The sequence below is a fragment of the Molothrus aeneus genome, chromosome 5 (assembly GCF_037042795.1).
Source record: "Molothrus aeneus isolate 106 chromosome 5, BPBGC_Maene_1.0, whole genome shotgun sequence".
NCBI lineage: Eukaryota > Metazoa > Chordata > Aves > Passeriformes > Icteridae > Molothrus > Molothrus aeneus.
Genome location: NC_089650.1, coordinates 42,419,220 through 42,436,532, shown reverse-complemented (window position 1 = coordinate 42,436,532; position 17,313 = coordinate 42,419,220). Strand labels below are relative to the sequence as shown.

General features: G+C 38.3%; 1 protein-coding gene across 18 annotated transcripts in view; it reads left to right on the top strand.

Annotated features, from left to right (window-relative positions):
• NRCAM (neuronal cell adhesion molecule) overlaps positions 1–17,313 on the top strand; it is a 146,499-nt gene that overhangs the window by 41,989 nt on the left and 87,197 nt on the right. For all 18 annotated transcript variants that reach the window (XM_066550419.1, XM_066550426.1, XM_066550436.1 and 15 more), the window contains exon 2: positions 3,110–3,205. The gene's annotated coding sequence lies outside the window, so the exon portion shown is untranslated. The remainder of the gene's footprint in view (positions 1–3,109; positions 3,206–17,313) is intronic.

Below are 17,313 nucleotides of genomic sequence, written 5' to 3'. Positions count from 1 at the left end.
ACCAGGGTGGTTTCTCCTTTTCTGAGAACTCCTCATTAATCCTTAGCTCTGAAAGAAGAAATTACACAAGGCTGAACAATGGAGCTCTGCGGTACTGGATTGCATAGAACTGTGCTTAAACACATCAAATATCACAAAGCAAATATTTTATATTAAAGAACTTTGCACAGTATTGTAAAGTAAACAGAAATTGAATTAAATATATGTGTACATAGATACATGATTAATTTTATGAGAAAGCTGCATATTGTCTCACTATTGCTTTTTAAGGTTGCAGTAAAAATATTAAAGTGTCTTGATATTTTAAAGAATATTTTTGAGTACATTTTATGTAAAACCATTTAGCCAGTCAGATTATGAAAAAAAAAAGGATTTTTTTTATTTTGGGTTTTTCACATTTGAACTTTTTGCATATTTACCTATTGGTATCTGTGTATTATTTCTTTTTCTAAATTTAGCTTCCCTGCAGTCTATCAACACTTTTGCAAGAAAAGCAACAATACTAAGTTACAGTTATTTCATGAATGTCTGAACAAATAAGTATGTAGTAAGTATAATGTGAGGTGCAGAAAATTTAAAAGTGTGCTTTACATTTCCACAATATGCTAGTTACCAAGCTAATAGTAAGACTCCCAAATACATCTCATAAATGTTAAAACATATTTCATCTAATCTATGGACTTGTTTTAGAACCATCATTTTTACCCTCCTTCTTGATTTTTATTTCCTACTCATTTTTTCCCCTTCTTTTAGTGAATCTTAGAAGTCTTGGAAAGATTACCCATGATGTCAACAGAGCTGTGGTTTTCTGCTGTATATGAGGTCTTATGCAAGTCATCCCTGGGTTTCAGAACATGCCTAACTTTTAAACAATGCCTTTGAGGCTACAAATGTTGTTAAATGGCAAAAATAAGAGGACAGGGACAAATACCTGTCATTGAGTTAGGTTGGTTGGTAAGGGCTGGGCTACATCTGCATTTTAATGCTTTAGAAAATGAGTCTCTTAAAAAAGAAGGCTGGCCATAATCTGAGTGTGGTCTGGGTGCTGTGGTGTTCCTGCAGCCCTGATAAGCAGCTGGTGTCTTTTAGTTCAGAGTATCTGGGATGCTGGGAGCTGTGTTCCAGCCCACCGAAGTCGTGATGTTACAGGCTAACACTTGTAAACCCTGGGGTTTGCTCCAGTGAGTCCCATGGAGGCAGACAGAGGCTGCAAATGAGGATGCAGTGCCTGGCAGGAGAGAATTGCAGGGCTGTCTGCCAAGAGTGGAGAATCAAAACTTAAGGCAGCCTTACCCATGCTGTTGTTTGGAAGGATTCTCCAGGCTGGAACACTCCCTAAAGCATGCTCAGTTTTTGTCTTGGAGACAGTTTGTTGTGGGATGGAGCCAGCCAGGAAGCAGCTTGAGTGGCAGGGTGGATGTAGCTGGTACCTTGGTGTCATGGGAGCTGTGTGATCACTGTCAGGCTGTGCTGTGGTCAGTTTGGAGCTGCACACAAGTTCTCTGTTGGCTTTGGCTCATCCAGGTCCTGCTGGTTTGCAGGCAGCTTTTCCAGCTGAGCATAGAGGCAGGGGGTTGGAAGTGATTTGAGTGCCTGAATAAAGATTAGGGCAATGAAGTGAATCTCCTAAGAGAATGTCACCCCAGTGAAATAAATTATGTATGTATGCCAAAACTCCTGATTTTACAAAGATAATGTATTGTTTCCAATGTTTTATTATGTAAGAGCAACAAGTTGTTTTGGAAGAGCATGATAAAAAGCAATTTATGAGAAGCATTGCTTGTTACTGAAAGAAATAGCTACAAGGGTGTTCTAGTCAACATTTAAGGTTTGACCAACTTGCAGGCCAATCTAACAATAAAAAGGCTTTTAAAAGTATATGGAAAGAAATTGTATGACTGAATTATGAATTTGATGAGAAATGAAACTGGTATTCCTGTATCACCATTGTAAGCTGAGATGTTGCAGTCTCCTGGTTTACTTTACAAAACAGCACCAATCTGCAGTTAAGACTAAACAAGGAACTTTAATTACTTTCCTGAAAATAAAATGTATATGCTTTCATGTACAGGACACAAAATAACTGGTGCTGCAGTGATGCTAATTTGTTGCTGTTTGCTACAGTTCATCACCAGTTCACTGAAATAAGGACAGCATATTGTGGCAAGCTAAAAGATGATAAGGGGATTCCTCAGAAAGTTTTTGAAGCTCACTTTCAAAATTCCTGGTCCTTCTTGAACCTTGCTTACTTGAAAGTTTGACTCCTCATGTGCACTACTATGGAAAGATAGGCAACTTGTTTTCAACAAAACATTAAATGTGTTTAAGATAGGTTAAAGTAATAAAAAGTGAGAGATAAGAGGACCTGACTGCAGAATTCTTATCAATAAATGAAGAAGGTAGCAGCTGAATTCAAAACGAGCCTCTCCTGCTGTCTTCTTTTTCTTTGATTTGTGCTTTTAAATTGGGGAGGAGGGGAGCAGGGTATGTGAGTCCCATCCATCCCCTGGAATTTAGGCTGTTCTCCTAGAAAGTAGGAGTTAAGACAAATTATGAATTTCCCTTCCCAGCCCTCTCTTTCTGGGCAAGTGCTATTTGTGACCAAACATTTCCATTTTGCATCCACCTCTTCCAGTGCATGTCTTTAGAATTCTGGGCACCCATAGCACAAAGAGCACTGAAGTGTTTACTCCTGAGGTACCCAGTGTGCCTTACTGGGTGTGTGGGTTACTGAACACTGGAAAGAAGTAGTTAAGCTTCCTAATTGTCTTGCTCAAGCTTTGTGAAGCACTGACTGGTTTTCACCCATGGTGCAGAGAACCTGGATAAACCATGGTTGCTCTAGTTTGATCTAAGTGGCTGTTTTGGAGAGCTAAATACAAAACGCAACTTTGAAACCTAGGGAGCTACTTTTCTTTCTACTGCTTCTTGTTTTTTCTTTGGCCCAACATATATTAATTAGCTATTATTAAAATACAATTTCACTTGACTTAACTGAATTTAGTATTGCAGCTTTATAAAGATATATATGAAGTATTTGTTGTAATTTAAGAATGAATGTAATTATTTTCCTCTATAAATATTTCATGTTGTGTGTTATTTTTTTCAGGCGAGGCAGTAAAATAAAGAGCTGTCATACAGGAGATAAGAAAAGAAGGAAAAGTAAAGAGAGAGACCAACTTTCTCAGAAGTTATTTGTACAAAGGTAAGATAATTTTTCCCTCTAAATTTTATTTTCCCATGCTAAGTGGGGAAAAAGCCCTAAACTACTGGCATTGATTTTCTATCTCTTAGGTTTCCAAGATAGTCATGTAACATGTTATGCATTTACCTACATTTTCATGTTTGTTTGAGTTGACAGTCTGTGATTTATGTTAGGTTGTTTTATGTTTGTTTTTTTTTTTTTTTTTAATTTCAGCTCAGATTTTAACTGAAGGGCATATCAAAGTATGTTAAATAGAAAAGCAGCTAAAAATATTTCATGGTTTCATATAATTGCAGGTAGTCTCAGTCATCTTTAATGTTCCTTACTGGAGAGAATAGGTGTCAGGGCAAGTCAACTAGTGAAAGACTGAGTCAGGAAAAATGGACTGAGAATGAACATGAAATATTGTACCAAAAAATTGTAAGTTTTTTCTTCTAGCATAGATCACAAATTTAGATATGGGAACATTCTGAAATCTTTGCTCAAATGGTTTGGGTTGTAACACCTTTTTCCCAGTCCCCCTTGAACTCTTCCCTGCTCTCTCAGCATAAGATGATACAGTATGAATGTTGTACAGTATGTAGTTCAGTAGAACAGAACTTTTATGTCTTTTACACTATGTAGTTGTGGATGGTTGTAAAGCATTTTATCCCTCATTTATGCAGTCAGGCAAACAGAGCGCCTGAAAGCGTCAGTAATATATTTAAAACAGAGAAGGTAGGAGATGGTCCCTGAAGCATTTTGACTTCTGAATTACTTGCTGGCAGTGTTTCTGAAAGTAACATTTAAAGCATCTCTCTCTGCAATGAAGATACTTTGCTTGTTTGTTTTTTACCTCTTCTGAAATGGTTCTTGTTGTAGTCACTCAGGAGTTAAATGCATTATTGGATAAAGAGAACTGTTACTGTAAGGTTTTTAAACTAGACTGCTCTGGAAAAAAAAAAGACCATTGAAGACTCTGAAAGGCTTTTTGGACGATAAACAAGTTTAGGAAGCTCTGAAGTTCTTTGGCTTTGCTACTGGCTGCTCTCTCTCACCAGGATCCTGGCACCCTATCACTGTGCCTTCATTGCCTCCATTGCTCCAGTTCTCCTGTCAGGGAATGCCACCATACAATACATCCCCTGGGGCTAATTGGGTGAGTGACAACCAGCCAGCTCCAAAGTGACAAGTGTTTGAATGCCTAATTGGGTCAGTGCACAGGTGCCTGCTCTTCATGAATGAGATGTTCTAGCTTTCCTCTGTGACATTCTCTTGGTTCCTCTCATTTTTCCTGCAGTTGTGGACCAAAAGTGTCGATACTTTGATGTGAGAGAAAAGGCTTTATCAAAGGAGAAGGATGATTTCCCATTGCCCTGCTTTGGTTAAAGTAGCTTTACTGCTTGAGTACTAGCTGGAGGAGACACACAGAAATTCATTACAGTGATGGAAGTTTGCTGATATGCTGGTACAAATGGACATTTCAGTAGACAATAAGGTGAATAATTTGACTGGTAATGACAAATACATTGCCTTAATCTCTATGTTAGATGGTTCTCATACTGTTTAGACCTATGGGCTTGGGCATCAGAAAAAGTATGGGAGAGAAAAAGAACTTATTTTGTTGTATTTGCACAATGAGGCTTTTCCTTAGTCAAATAAACAACTTGCCTTCATATAATGAAGTCAGACACAGACAACTGTTTTCTCTTATTGAAGGCTTGGTGTGTGCATAGAAAACAACCGACATTAAGCCCATGGTCTATAATACTTAGATGTATTTGCCTTCCTTTTGTCTCTTCCACAAAGAACCATAGGATACCTGGTTAGAAAGGGTGTCTGGAGGTTTTCTTGTCCAACACCTACCCTGATCAAGTAAAGGAGCTTGCTGCTTGGACAGCTGTTGAACAGCCATAGAGTAGAAAAGGGCTTTATTTTGTTTAGGTGGAATTTCATCTGTTTTAGTTTGTGGCTATTGCCTTTTACCCTGTTGCTGGGCACCACTGAGAAGTGTTGATTACCTGTGTCCCCCTGAGGTATTTATACATGTTGATAAGATCCCTTGCAGTCTTCTCCAGGCTGGAGTCTCAGTGCTTTCAGGCTCACCATGTCAGATGCTCCAACCCCTTAATCATCTTGGCAGTCCTACCCTGGACTGCATTCTGGGATGTTTTTTTGCTTTTACTGGGCAGCCCATGAGTGGACACAGCCCTTCAGGCATGTCTCAGCAGTGCTGAGTGGAGCAGAATGATCTTGATCCTGACATGCTGACAATATATTTTCCTAATGTAGCACAAGATGCTTTTGCCCTTCCCTGCTGCAAGGGTACCCTGCTGGCTTATGGTCTTGCTTGGAGCCCATGAGGACGCCCAGGTGTTTTTCTGCAGAGCCTTTTTCCAGCTGATCATCCCTCTTCCTGTTCTGTTTCTTGGGGTTACTTCTCCCTAGGTGCAGGACTTTGTATTTCCCGTTGTTGGACATCATAAATTCCTGCTGGTTTATGGCTGAGCTTTTCAAGGTCCCTCTGAGAGCAACCAGCTGGTCTGTGAGCTGGAAACTTGCTGAGAGCATACTGTATCCCATCATCCAGGGCATTAATGAACTAGATAAATGGAACTGGCCCTAGTACTGATCCCTGGAGTACACCAGCAGACTTTTCTCTAGCTAGACTTCATGCTGATCACAACCCTTTGAGCCCAGCAGTTCAGCCAGATTTCAGTCTATCTCACTGTCCATTTCTGTAGTCTGTACTTTATCAGTTTGTCCATGGGGAGTTTATGGGACACCATGTCAAAAGCCTTGCAAAAGTCAATATAAACAACATCTGCTGCTCTCCTGTCACTCAGAGCCTGCCATTAGCTGGTTTGTTCTGCCCAGAGTGTCTCAGTCCCAGCAGGTGCTGCTGGCAGGGTGGCTCCAGGAAATCAGTGTTTCCCCAGTTCAAGGTTTGTTAAAAGAATATTCTCACTTTTGCTTTGACTGACTTGAATGTGTATTTCTAAAGTAATGCTTTTTCATTGGTGTATATTTAAAAGTGTGAAGAGAGCTATTTAAATATTGTCAAGTTTGAAAATACTCTTAAGTGGTGTGAAGCTAGGTAGCTACTGTCAACACTGTTTACACAGCAACTGTTTATGTTCCTCACTGTCCTTACTAATAAAAATACCTGCTGACAGAAGTGGAAAATAAAGAGAAGAAAAGGCTTGATGTGGCATCTCACAGCTGTTTAAGACAGACTTGAAGAAAGGGTGCTTTTAATTGGTAGGAGTCAGAGGAATTGTTTATAATATCAGAAGTACAATTTTTCAAGTTTACATTATTCCTCATAAAATTTTATTGTGAAAAATGCCCTCATGCTAACAAGGCTGGCATATCATCTAGTTACATTAAAGAAACTTGATAGGAGAAATTGTCTGGAAAAGAGAAGCATATTTCAATAATCTGTAGTTACCTAACATCAGCAAAGAAAGGATGAAGAGAGCTTCATATTCTAGAATCAAAATGTAAGCATTTTACAGAAATTACCCCTAGAAGTCAGAGACATTTTTAACAGATTGGAAAATGGAAGGGTCTAGAAAGAGAACTATTCTATTTTGGTTTTTGGAATTTATACATGTTAAAAAATACCTCACAAGGCTTTCATTTATTGTTAATAAACTGATATGTTTCATAAATGTGTTTACAGCTAAAAAGAGTTTAAACAGAAGAAGCTGTAACTCATGTAGGGATCACAGCCACTCTAGTTCTACTGCGGCCTGGTCAAATGTAGTAAGTGTATGGTGTCTAGGATAATTTTGGTGTTCATATAAAACATTAGGTTTTGCACAGCTTTTTTTCTCACTTCATATAGATTAAATTAAGTGGACCTCTTTAAGCACTTGTTCTTTATTTAGATGTCTTGCTATGTATTTTTTCAATATACTAAAAAAGGGACAGTGTTTAAGCTGTGAGTTTCCTGAGTTTCTCAGCTACTGGTGCATGCTCAAGAACTTTGGGTGATGACTTCTGTGGGATAAAAGTGATACTCCTACATCACTGCAAATTTGAGTCTGTTCCTGTGGTAACTGTGCATGCAACCACTGATGCCATAAAAAACCATTTTATAACTTTTTTTTTTTTAGCATAATGTTAAAAAGGGAGGGATGGTAAAGAAAATAAAAGAAACATTAAACCAAGTTTTATTCGTTTGAAACTTTCTGGATCACTAACAGCAGCAATTAAAAGCATTTTAAATGTTATGAAGTCTGTTACATGCTTCTAAATATACAATCAAACATTTTCTGAGTGTGTCACTAGTAAGAAAGAGAACCAAAAGCAAGTTGCAAGTTTCCCAAGTTGACAGTACTCTCTGTAGCTGATTCTGCTTTAATTATAGGACAACTCCTAGATTGCATCTAGTTCTTGCTTAGTTAATGCTTCAACAGCTTGGTTGTATCTTTGATTTATAAAGAAGCATGGAGGGGGAAATAGAGGAGAGGTATTGAAAAAGTAAAGTTTCTAAATCTGACACAATTTAGACACAGATACTGTATGACGCAAAAGATGAGCTTACAAAATCATTTAGGAAAAGAGCACTGGAAGGGATTACAGCAAAACATAAAGGACAAAGGGTAACAGTTCAACATAGAGAGGGATAAATTGTTTTTTCAATCACTGTTGAGTTTAAATCACTATTTTTTTATTACTGTCTATAATAAAGGAAAAAAGACACAGTTTTTTGTTTTTATCGTAAATTTATAGAAGAGTTAGAAAACATAATCAGCATACATAATATTATGAGATAATCTGGACATATTTATGCATCAGAAAAATGTAATGATGTAATGAAGGCAGAAAATGTTGTGCATTTTAATATCTGGAAGGCTTCAGCATTTGCTGAAGGCTGATGTTTTGCAGAGTCTAAATGACCCTATAATTATCTGAATATTCTTCTAGTGTTTTGCAGCAGGACTGTATTATGTCTGAAGGTATGTGAATATTTAAGTGACTGATACAATGTAGATCTTCATTTTAATTTTGTACTATTTCTATCAAGGAATTAATATTCTAAAAGCGTTAAGACAGCAAAGTCATTTGTGTGTTATTGATTTAGCTACATGTTCATCTCTGCAGCAAGATGTTCATGTTATCAGTGTTACAGATTGGTAGTACATGGAGAGCTATCTGGAATGTGTGGATTTATTTCTAAAAATGTAATATGCTAGCAAATCTAAATCTGTGCTTTAGATAGAATGAGTAAGGCAAGTATTGTGTTGGAACTAATTTCACCCTTCTCCTAATTTCCCAATACATTTCTATGTCAGTTAGTTCTCCTGTATCAAAACCATATAGTAGCACCAGGGAAAGGCACAGAATGGATAGAAAGTAATTTTCTTCTGAAAATAATAGTAATTGCTCCACTCAATGGGCTTTAATCATGATTTTGCTGCAGTCTTCAAATTCTGAACTATGTTTTGTTGATCAATCTCTAGGAAAAAGTACCAGTCCCTTCCCTGGGATCGGAATTGCTTATGATTTCAGAGCCTCAGTTTCTTCTGAGTGAACTGAAACAACCTTCTGAAACTTGCAGAATCATTCAGAGTAGCCAGGTAGAAGCTGCATTTATTCTTTATGGCCCTCACTGCTCCCAGCAGAACACTGTGTGTACGTCACCCAGAATTAATTCTTTAGTGACCCCTATTGTCTTCAGAAGAGGATGAGGCTGGGGCCTGACCTCAGGACAGTTTTCCATGAGGCTCTTTGCCTCTTCAGTAGAAGAATTTGCCCTATTTGCAATTCAGAAGCTCAGCAGGGACAGAGGAGAAGCACCTCTAGTATCCCTGGCTTGTTTTTGTGAACAGAGGGAGCACTGTTGGTGCGCTCCAAATATGCATCTTATGTTCTTCTGCAAGCAGGTCAGACCAAGCTTATAATAGCAATTTAGCTTCACTACAATTCTTAAGGGTTATTTTTAATGAAAACTGAAATAATGCCATTAAAGTTAACCCTTCATGATGATGTATTCCAGCACCATTAACTGGCCTGAGTATCTTGTGTGTAAAAGTCTTGATTTTTCTGAATTAAAAAATTAAAGAATATTTAGTAAAATGTTAATAATTAAATGTGTCATGAGTGATTAACAGCCTGTAGTCTAGCATAAACTTTTTTTTTGTAGAGGACTTGTTTCCGAACAACAAACCCTAATATTATATAATTCATATATAATTCATTCTATGCTAGGCATTGTTGCATCTCAGTGGTACCTCAGTTTACATTTTCCTGACAGGTAACATAGTTTCCAGAACTGCATGAGCTAGATAATTTACAGTGTTGTGAAATTAAGTTTAAGTCAGCACTTTTAGGATTTTTGCTGAAGTTATTTGGCATTTTCTTTTAAAATAAATGATTCTGGTTTAACCTCCATATTTTCTGTCTTGTGAGAGAGTATTTTTGTTTCACTATTGACAATTATTTATTTTGAGAAGGGTTGAATGTGAGACTCTACAATTGTTTCAGTTACTAAAAAATTTTTTTTTGCTAACTCCATGTTCTTCTTCACTGTATTTCTTATGTTGTGTCATCATTTGAACCTTGCTGACCTGAAATGTGTGGTACACAGTCAATTTGGAGGACCTGCCAAGAATGGAAGAACTGTATAAGGGGGCTGAATAACTGCAGAAGTTTAAATTTCTAAGACAAATATTCAAACAGGAAACACTGTAGTTGTATTGCCAATGTAGTTAGACACTAATTATCTGAATATCCCAGTTCTCAAAAGTATTGTTCCAGTGGAATGTCAGATTCCACTGAGAATGGTGAGAGCTTCTGCCTCCTGTATATGGCTGTATTTAGCTCAGTAAATTTCATCCAGTCAAATATTGATTTTTATGACTAAAGGGGAACTCTGCCCTCCCTGCTGACTGTGGAAAGATGAATTTCAGGCTGTTTCCCAGGAGTCTCTCAGGGCTGATCTACGCCTTGGAAATTTGTTGGCAATTTACTGGGCGATTAAATTCCCAGGAAGTACTTCAAAGGAAAATGGATCTTTGGCTTGCAGGAGTGGATGTTTTCCAGACAAAGAAAATAGAAAAATGTTGCAAGAAGACTTAAACCCTCTAGGTGTATATTAGATAACCTACTGCTAACTGTCAGGTCTTTCTGCTAGCTCAGGTGAGTTCAGACAGATTTCTCCAGCAGCTCTCAGACCACACAGGTTTGGAAGGCATTGAATCCTTCACATCTAGAACAGCAGACTGCAGAAGGATGATCTGCTTCCACCCATTAATGTTGTTCAAGTAGTTGTAAAAGTTATGAAGTAGAACCATATGTTGAATGATGGTGTGGAATAAAGCAACCCTTCATCCAAACAGTATTAGTTGCCTTGGACTGCTTGCAGAGCCCTGAAGAATCTGACAGCTTCAGTTCATGCAAATTAAATGGATTAAGTTTCCTACCATTTATTTTAACTTTTTTTTTTTCCCACAGTACTTTTCCATATCTCATGGATTCAGGTAGTAGAGTGTTTGGTGTTGAGAGAGTAGACAGTAGTTTGTGGGTTTTGGGCCTCCGGGATCCTTTCCAGAACAATGAGGTGGTTCAGGAATGTGGAAAATTGATATATTCATGAATTGTATTAGTTGATATAAAACACTGGAAAGACACAAAATATTAATGCAGCCTGCAGATATTAAAGTGGTTATGGGATTTAATAGGAACCATAAAATAGTTATTTATCTACATTAACATTTGAATCTTGTTTCTTTCCTTACACAGTTCCCACAAAACACTACCTGGTGTAAAATACTATTGGGATTCTCAACATTTTCACATGAATGCTGCTATCAGCTTTTAACTTAGTTTATAAGTAAGCTTTTAAAATATTTTGTAAAACCAATTTGCTCACTACAGAAGTATCCTTTCTTTAGGCAGTTGAAAATTAACACAAGTCTAGAAAAGCTGATGGAGCATTTTTTGACTCCTTTTTGGAATCAATGCAGGAAAGTGATGAATAGCTTATGCCTAAACTATAAGGAAATTGGATCCATGCCTGTTCTTTTTAAAACCAAAGTAGTTCTTCCAAGGTGTTTGATGCTTTTTTGCTGGTATCAAAGAAGTAAATTATGATGAGGATTTTGAGAGTTGATTCTTCATACTGCTATTCCAAAAATTGTGCAGAAAACCTGTATGAAGTTGCAGGAAGATTTGTCATTGATACAAGGTATTTTTCATTGGTGTAACCTTTTCCCTTAGAGGTCCAAGAAAAATTCTTAGTTTTATTCTTCTCACAAGCACCTTGTAACACAGTCTGCCCTTTAGCAAGTGGGACAGAGCACTCATAAGGACCAGGAACAGCTTCCACAAAACAGAAACTGATGTATCAGAGGTTCCTGTTAGAGGGCAGCCCTACACAAGATGATACCTGGAGTTTGACACACAGTGTACTCCTTATTACTAATACTTCTTTGCTATACTTCATACAAGCAGTTAGGTTTTTCTTGAGTGCAGAGTCCCAGCTTATGGAGTAATGGAAACTCCCAAGATTCTCATGTTTAGGGCCTTTTGCTAGCTTAAACATGAAATGCTAAAGGCCTACTATACAGGTTTCCTCCTACTCTGTTGTTATATGAGCACTGGAACAGGCTCCCTATGGAGGTGGTTACAGCACCAGCCTGTCAGAGCTCAAGAAGCATTTAAAAAACACTTCCAAGCACATTGTGGGATTCTTGGGGCTGTCCTGGGCAAGGCCAGGAGTTGGACTTGATGATCCTAATGGGTGCCTTTCAACTCAGCATATTTTATGATTTTTGGTGTGATTCTACCACACTAATGTGCCAAGTGTTGCTGCATCCTTTTTCCATATTCAAAGTCATTATATGTTCTCATCACTGCACAAAAGGTTTGTAGTTCTCTTTTCTGGGTCTATGCTGATATAATAGTATTTTAAACTCAGGAGAAAGAATTTAAAAACTTCCATTAATTTCTGTTGTCTAGATAGGTATTTCCTCACTAAGTAACTGTTTGAATACTGTGCAAAAATGTCTCTTGTGTTCAGTATAGTAGGGGACATAGATGCCCAAACCAACAATATGAATTACTCTTCTTATGGTATTCAGGGTTTGAAAACATGTGTCTCTTTTTTCTGGGTTTGGTCCAAAGTGTTCAAGTAGGATCTTGTCTTGTGTATACAGTATTTAATCTTCTCAGCTTGTTCATTGTCAAGTTATTACATATCCATAGGGTCCAGCATTGAATGACCTAACCAGTCAAGAACAAGGTTCTCTTCCCTGGAAAAGTAAAAATAAACAAATACATGAACACTGAGTTGCAGATTGTAGCAGCAAATGTTCCTGCACCCGTGATTGTTCTTGCAGCTGCAGTAGCACATCTTCTCTTGGAAAGATTCAGCTCTTCTCCCGCACCTGTTGTTCAGCGGAGGGCTCCACTGTTGGTCTTGCCTTCAGGAGAGCTTCAAGAAGAGGTATTGTACAAGAAGTGAGCCTGTGAGAGAAAGGTTACAAAGAGCACAGGCTTAGGGCCCAAACAGGCTGCAGGGCAATATGTTGTGTGTGCACTGCACCTTGACAGGCGTCAGCAGTTATCTCTGTTATGTGTGCAGTTACCATCCTTGTCTGCTTGGTACAATGACTGCCTGTGACATGCTCTGTCTGACAGTGGCTTCTGTGAGATATGGTTGGCACAGCACCTTTGATCTCAGGCACTCTGTTGCACCCTGCTTTCTTCTCACAGACCTCAGGAAAGCTAATTACTTGACCTGTACTCCACTCCTAAATTTAAATCACATTGGTTCAGCACACCTTCCATTTTATCTCCAGGAGGAACCCATTTTGTACCAGGTTATGTAGCTCCTTTGTTACTTGTACTCATCTGGGAGATGATCTTATTTGCTTTGGACGCATTCATGTCTAATTGAACTTAGCAGCAGAATTCCTATTGACATTACTAAGTTAGGATACTATTCATTACCTTGGGTGTCTGTGGTGAGGTTGCATTCCTGGTGATATAGGAAAACTGATAGAATTAGGCTCAGAATATTTGATTTACTTCTCTAGTTGATTTCTTGGAGCTCTTTTCATCTGTACTAGTCTACACAAGTAGGTAGATCCATACAAAGATGACAATGCTTTTTTCAGCGTAATTAATTTGAAAGGAGAGTGGCCATGACGGGATATGGAAAGCTTTCTGTGACACATTGTGCTCTGATTTGACTTGGAGAGAGTTCATTTTTTTCACAGAAGTGGTATGGGGCTGTCTTTTGGATTTCTGCTGAATGCAGTGATGGTAATATAGAGATGTTTTTGTTACTGTTGAGCAACGCTTACACAGACCCAAGGCCTTTTCTGCTTCTTGTTCTGAGGAAATTGGAACTTGCTAGGAGGTTGGGAGGAGACACAGCCAGGACAGGTCACCCCAGCTGACCAAAGGGAGATTCCATATGACACCATGCTCAGTATGTGCAGAGGAGGGAAGGAGGAGGAACAGGGGGAATATTTGGAATGATGGTGTTTGTTTTCCCCAGTAACCATTACACATAATGGGGCCCTGCCCTTCTGGGCATGGCTGAACATTGCAGAGCAGTGAATTAATTCCTTTTTGTGCTTTGCATGGGTTTTACTTTTCCTATTGAGCTCTCTTATCATGTGTACATCTCAGGATAGAAAACTGAATGTTCTGGCCATAAACTCGTTAGACAGAGGCAGGAAGAAGGACCTCAGCTTTCAACAGGACTGAGGTAAAATCTCACTGACCCTATAATGTAGCTGTGTGGGCACTATCATCAGAGGGGAAAAGTGCTTACAGTATCACTTGGCATTCACTTGGGATCAGTATTAGAATAGTACAAAGTAGTAGGTGATTTCAGACTTCTAATTAAACACCAGGGATTGCATTCCCTCTGTTGCAAAAGGAGAAGTCTAATATTTGTGATATGAAAATTCTCTAGTTATGGTTTTTTCTGCAACCCTTGTAAGTCTTTTGTGAAACAGAAAAAACTGCTACATTGCAAAAGAATCTGTGGAGCATCTACATTTTCAGGCTTTTATTAAATGGTTAATCTATATGGGATTTGTGGAATCCAAAGCAGAAACATTGTTAAATAATGCATGCTGGGGAAAACATAATCTCATGTATCCCACAGAGGCTTTTGGTTTTGTTTTGGGATTCATGAACTCTCGTGGGCCTTCTAAAATTTAGCAGATCTGAGTACTGTAACAGCTCAATAATGTAATCTGTCTGGCATCAGGAACCCTCTTTTGCAGAAGCTAAGTGTCTTTTGATATGTGATGTGGTCTGATAATGTTTTAAAGCTCTCTGGCTTCACCAGAGAGTAAATGACTGAGAATCAGCAGTTTGTAAAGCCTTTTAATACTGCTGAAAGAATAGATAATGACAGTGTACAGTTCTAGAACAAAACAATAAAGACTGGGATATACAAAAGTTGATGGCCACTTAGATTCTAAAATAATTACAGTTCATGTTGTTTTGGCTTTTACAGCTTTTCAGTATAAATTCTTTTTCTTTTTGTTGAATTTCTATGAAGTGTTATTCAGGAAACCCATTTCTGCAAGAAAACCATCAAATGTTTAGCCACAGAAAGCAAAAACATGAAATCTGTCGTCTAGTCATCTGTCTGTATATTCATTAGTTTTTGAAATGCCACCAAAGCAGACATGAATTAAAAAGGAAAAAATTGTTTTGAAATGATATATCCTTCTCATGTTAAAATTTTTACTCAAGTTTTGTAAGGAAAATACTGACCTAATCTAATGGCAAGATAACAGAAGAAATTGAAGATTCTGCCTGCCAAAATACAAAAAAAATTTAATCCATTAATTACTCACCAAAAACTTTTGTTTTGTAATTCCTTTAAACCAAATCATGATAGTGTAGAAAAAAGGATGGGCAGACTCTCTGGGAACAGTAGCAAGTCTCTTTTGTGTCTACCTACTGCACTGTACTCTGTCAAGTGGCAAAAGGAAAGGCTCTACCTACTGTCACTGCCAGTACCTCTGTACAAAAAATGTGCTTTCTTCCATCAAGAAAGGTTAACGTGCTTTTTATTGCATTCTGTAGTCAGTAAGATCATGTATAAATTAATTTGGGATTTCGGAGTACAGCACCTTTAAACCTACAACTAGCTTAGTAGAAAACTTCCTGTGAAAGTTTTTGTGCCCATTGACATCCTTCTAGTATTGTTAATAACGCATGTGGTACTTTTTTCATGTCTAAAGTACCCGTCTACCTTTAGAGAACAAAATAAATGGTTATTTATTGTTATGAGAGAGCTTCCTGATGCTGATAGACTGACTTAGCTACTGCCGTTTGTCTTGACAGAGCTAAACTGAGCTAAATGCTTTTCCACTCAGAAACATTTCTCTACAGAGAAACTTCCTAACAAATAAAGGATTCCTACAGATTTGAAGAGATGACAGCTGGCATGTGTGTTCACACTGACAATGCTGAAAGAGAGGGAGAAGCTTAAACAGAACCTGGAAAAGTGTCAGTGGCCTGGGCAAAGTGGAAGCAGTGAGCTGCTCCATCAGGGTGCTGCCTGAAAAGACCATGAAGCTTTGAGCACAAAAATAGCACTAGATTAATTTTTGAAAGAATGCTACATTGGACTCTCATAGATGAATTAAATATGTTTTTAAAATCTCCTTTTTGGAATAACCTACACAGTGGGATGCCTCTTGGCCAGCATTCATGCCAAAAGCAGTACTTGTCTTCTTTTACTGTATTGACAGTGTTTTGAAAGTTCCTTTTTTCTTTTTTTTCTTCCTAAAAGGATACCAACAGTTGAAATGAAATTAGTAGCCAGAGCCTTCTGCAAATCTTTATTCTCCTGTGAGCTTTTCTTTAACATGGCACACAGTTTAGTTTTTTGACAAAAATAGATTTTAAATTCTGATATTAGTTCAGTGAGTTCTGATGGAGAATGTTGGGTTAATTCTCCCTCTTTGTCACATTCCAGAATATTATATTAACCTAACAAATTTTCTGTCAATGATCTGTCTTTGTTTGCACCCCTTTTCCATAAATACCTTAAATATAAATTTTCATATTCCTTTTCAATAGCTGATTTGACTATTGGGTAGCAATAATATAATTTGCAAACTAGTGTGCAAATGGAAAAGCTGTGTTGTGCCAGAAGTATTAAAGATTCAGTGAGCACAGAAATTGCAATCAGGGTATTTTTTTAAAGTGTACTCATCAGAGCAACAAATTCTCATTATGTTGAAAAATATAGCTCTAATTTGTGACAGGATGGACTAAGTATAATTTTGATATGTATATGTGTGCATATATATATATACACACACATATATTATTAATTTTATAAGTATATAATGTTAGTAACTTTATCACTTAAACCATAATTTTTATAGAAAAATAGAATGGTTTGGGTTGGAAAGGTCCATGTGCAGGGACACTTTACACTAGACCAGATTGCTCAAAGCCCCATCCAGCCTCTCCCTGAACACCTAAGGGATGGGGACATCCACACTTCTCTGGGCAACCTGTTCCAATGCTTCACCGTTTTCACAGTAAAGAATAGCTTCCCAATATCCAATATAAACCTACCTTCTTCCAGTTTAAAGTCACTCCCCCTTGTCCTGTCAATACTTGCCCTTATAGAGTCCCTCTCCAGCTTTCTTTTAGGCCCCTTTAGGGGAACTTGTAAGTCTCCCCAAGGCCTTCTCTTTTTCAGGTTGAATAATCCCAGTTCTCTCAGCCTGTCTTCATAGGAGAGGTGCTCCAGCCCTCTGATCATCTTAGTTACCATCCTCTGGACTTGTTCTGACAGAGACACATCTTTCTTGTGTTGGGGACACCAGACCTGCATGTAGCACTCCAGGAGGGGTCTCATGAGGGCAGAGTAATAGGGGGGAATCACTTCCCTTGCCCTGCTGCCCATGCTACTTTCATGCAGCCCAGGACACGTTTGCCTTTCTGAGCTGCATGTGCTCATTGCCAGGTCATGTTGAGCTTTTCAACACACCCAAGACCTCTTCAGGCCTGCTCTCAGTCTGTTCTCTGCCCAGCCTGTACTTGGGGTTGCCCTGACCCAGGACCTTGCACTTGGCCTTGTGGAACTTCATGAGGTTTGCACAGACCCCCCCACTCAGTCCTGC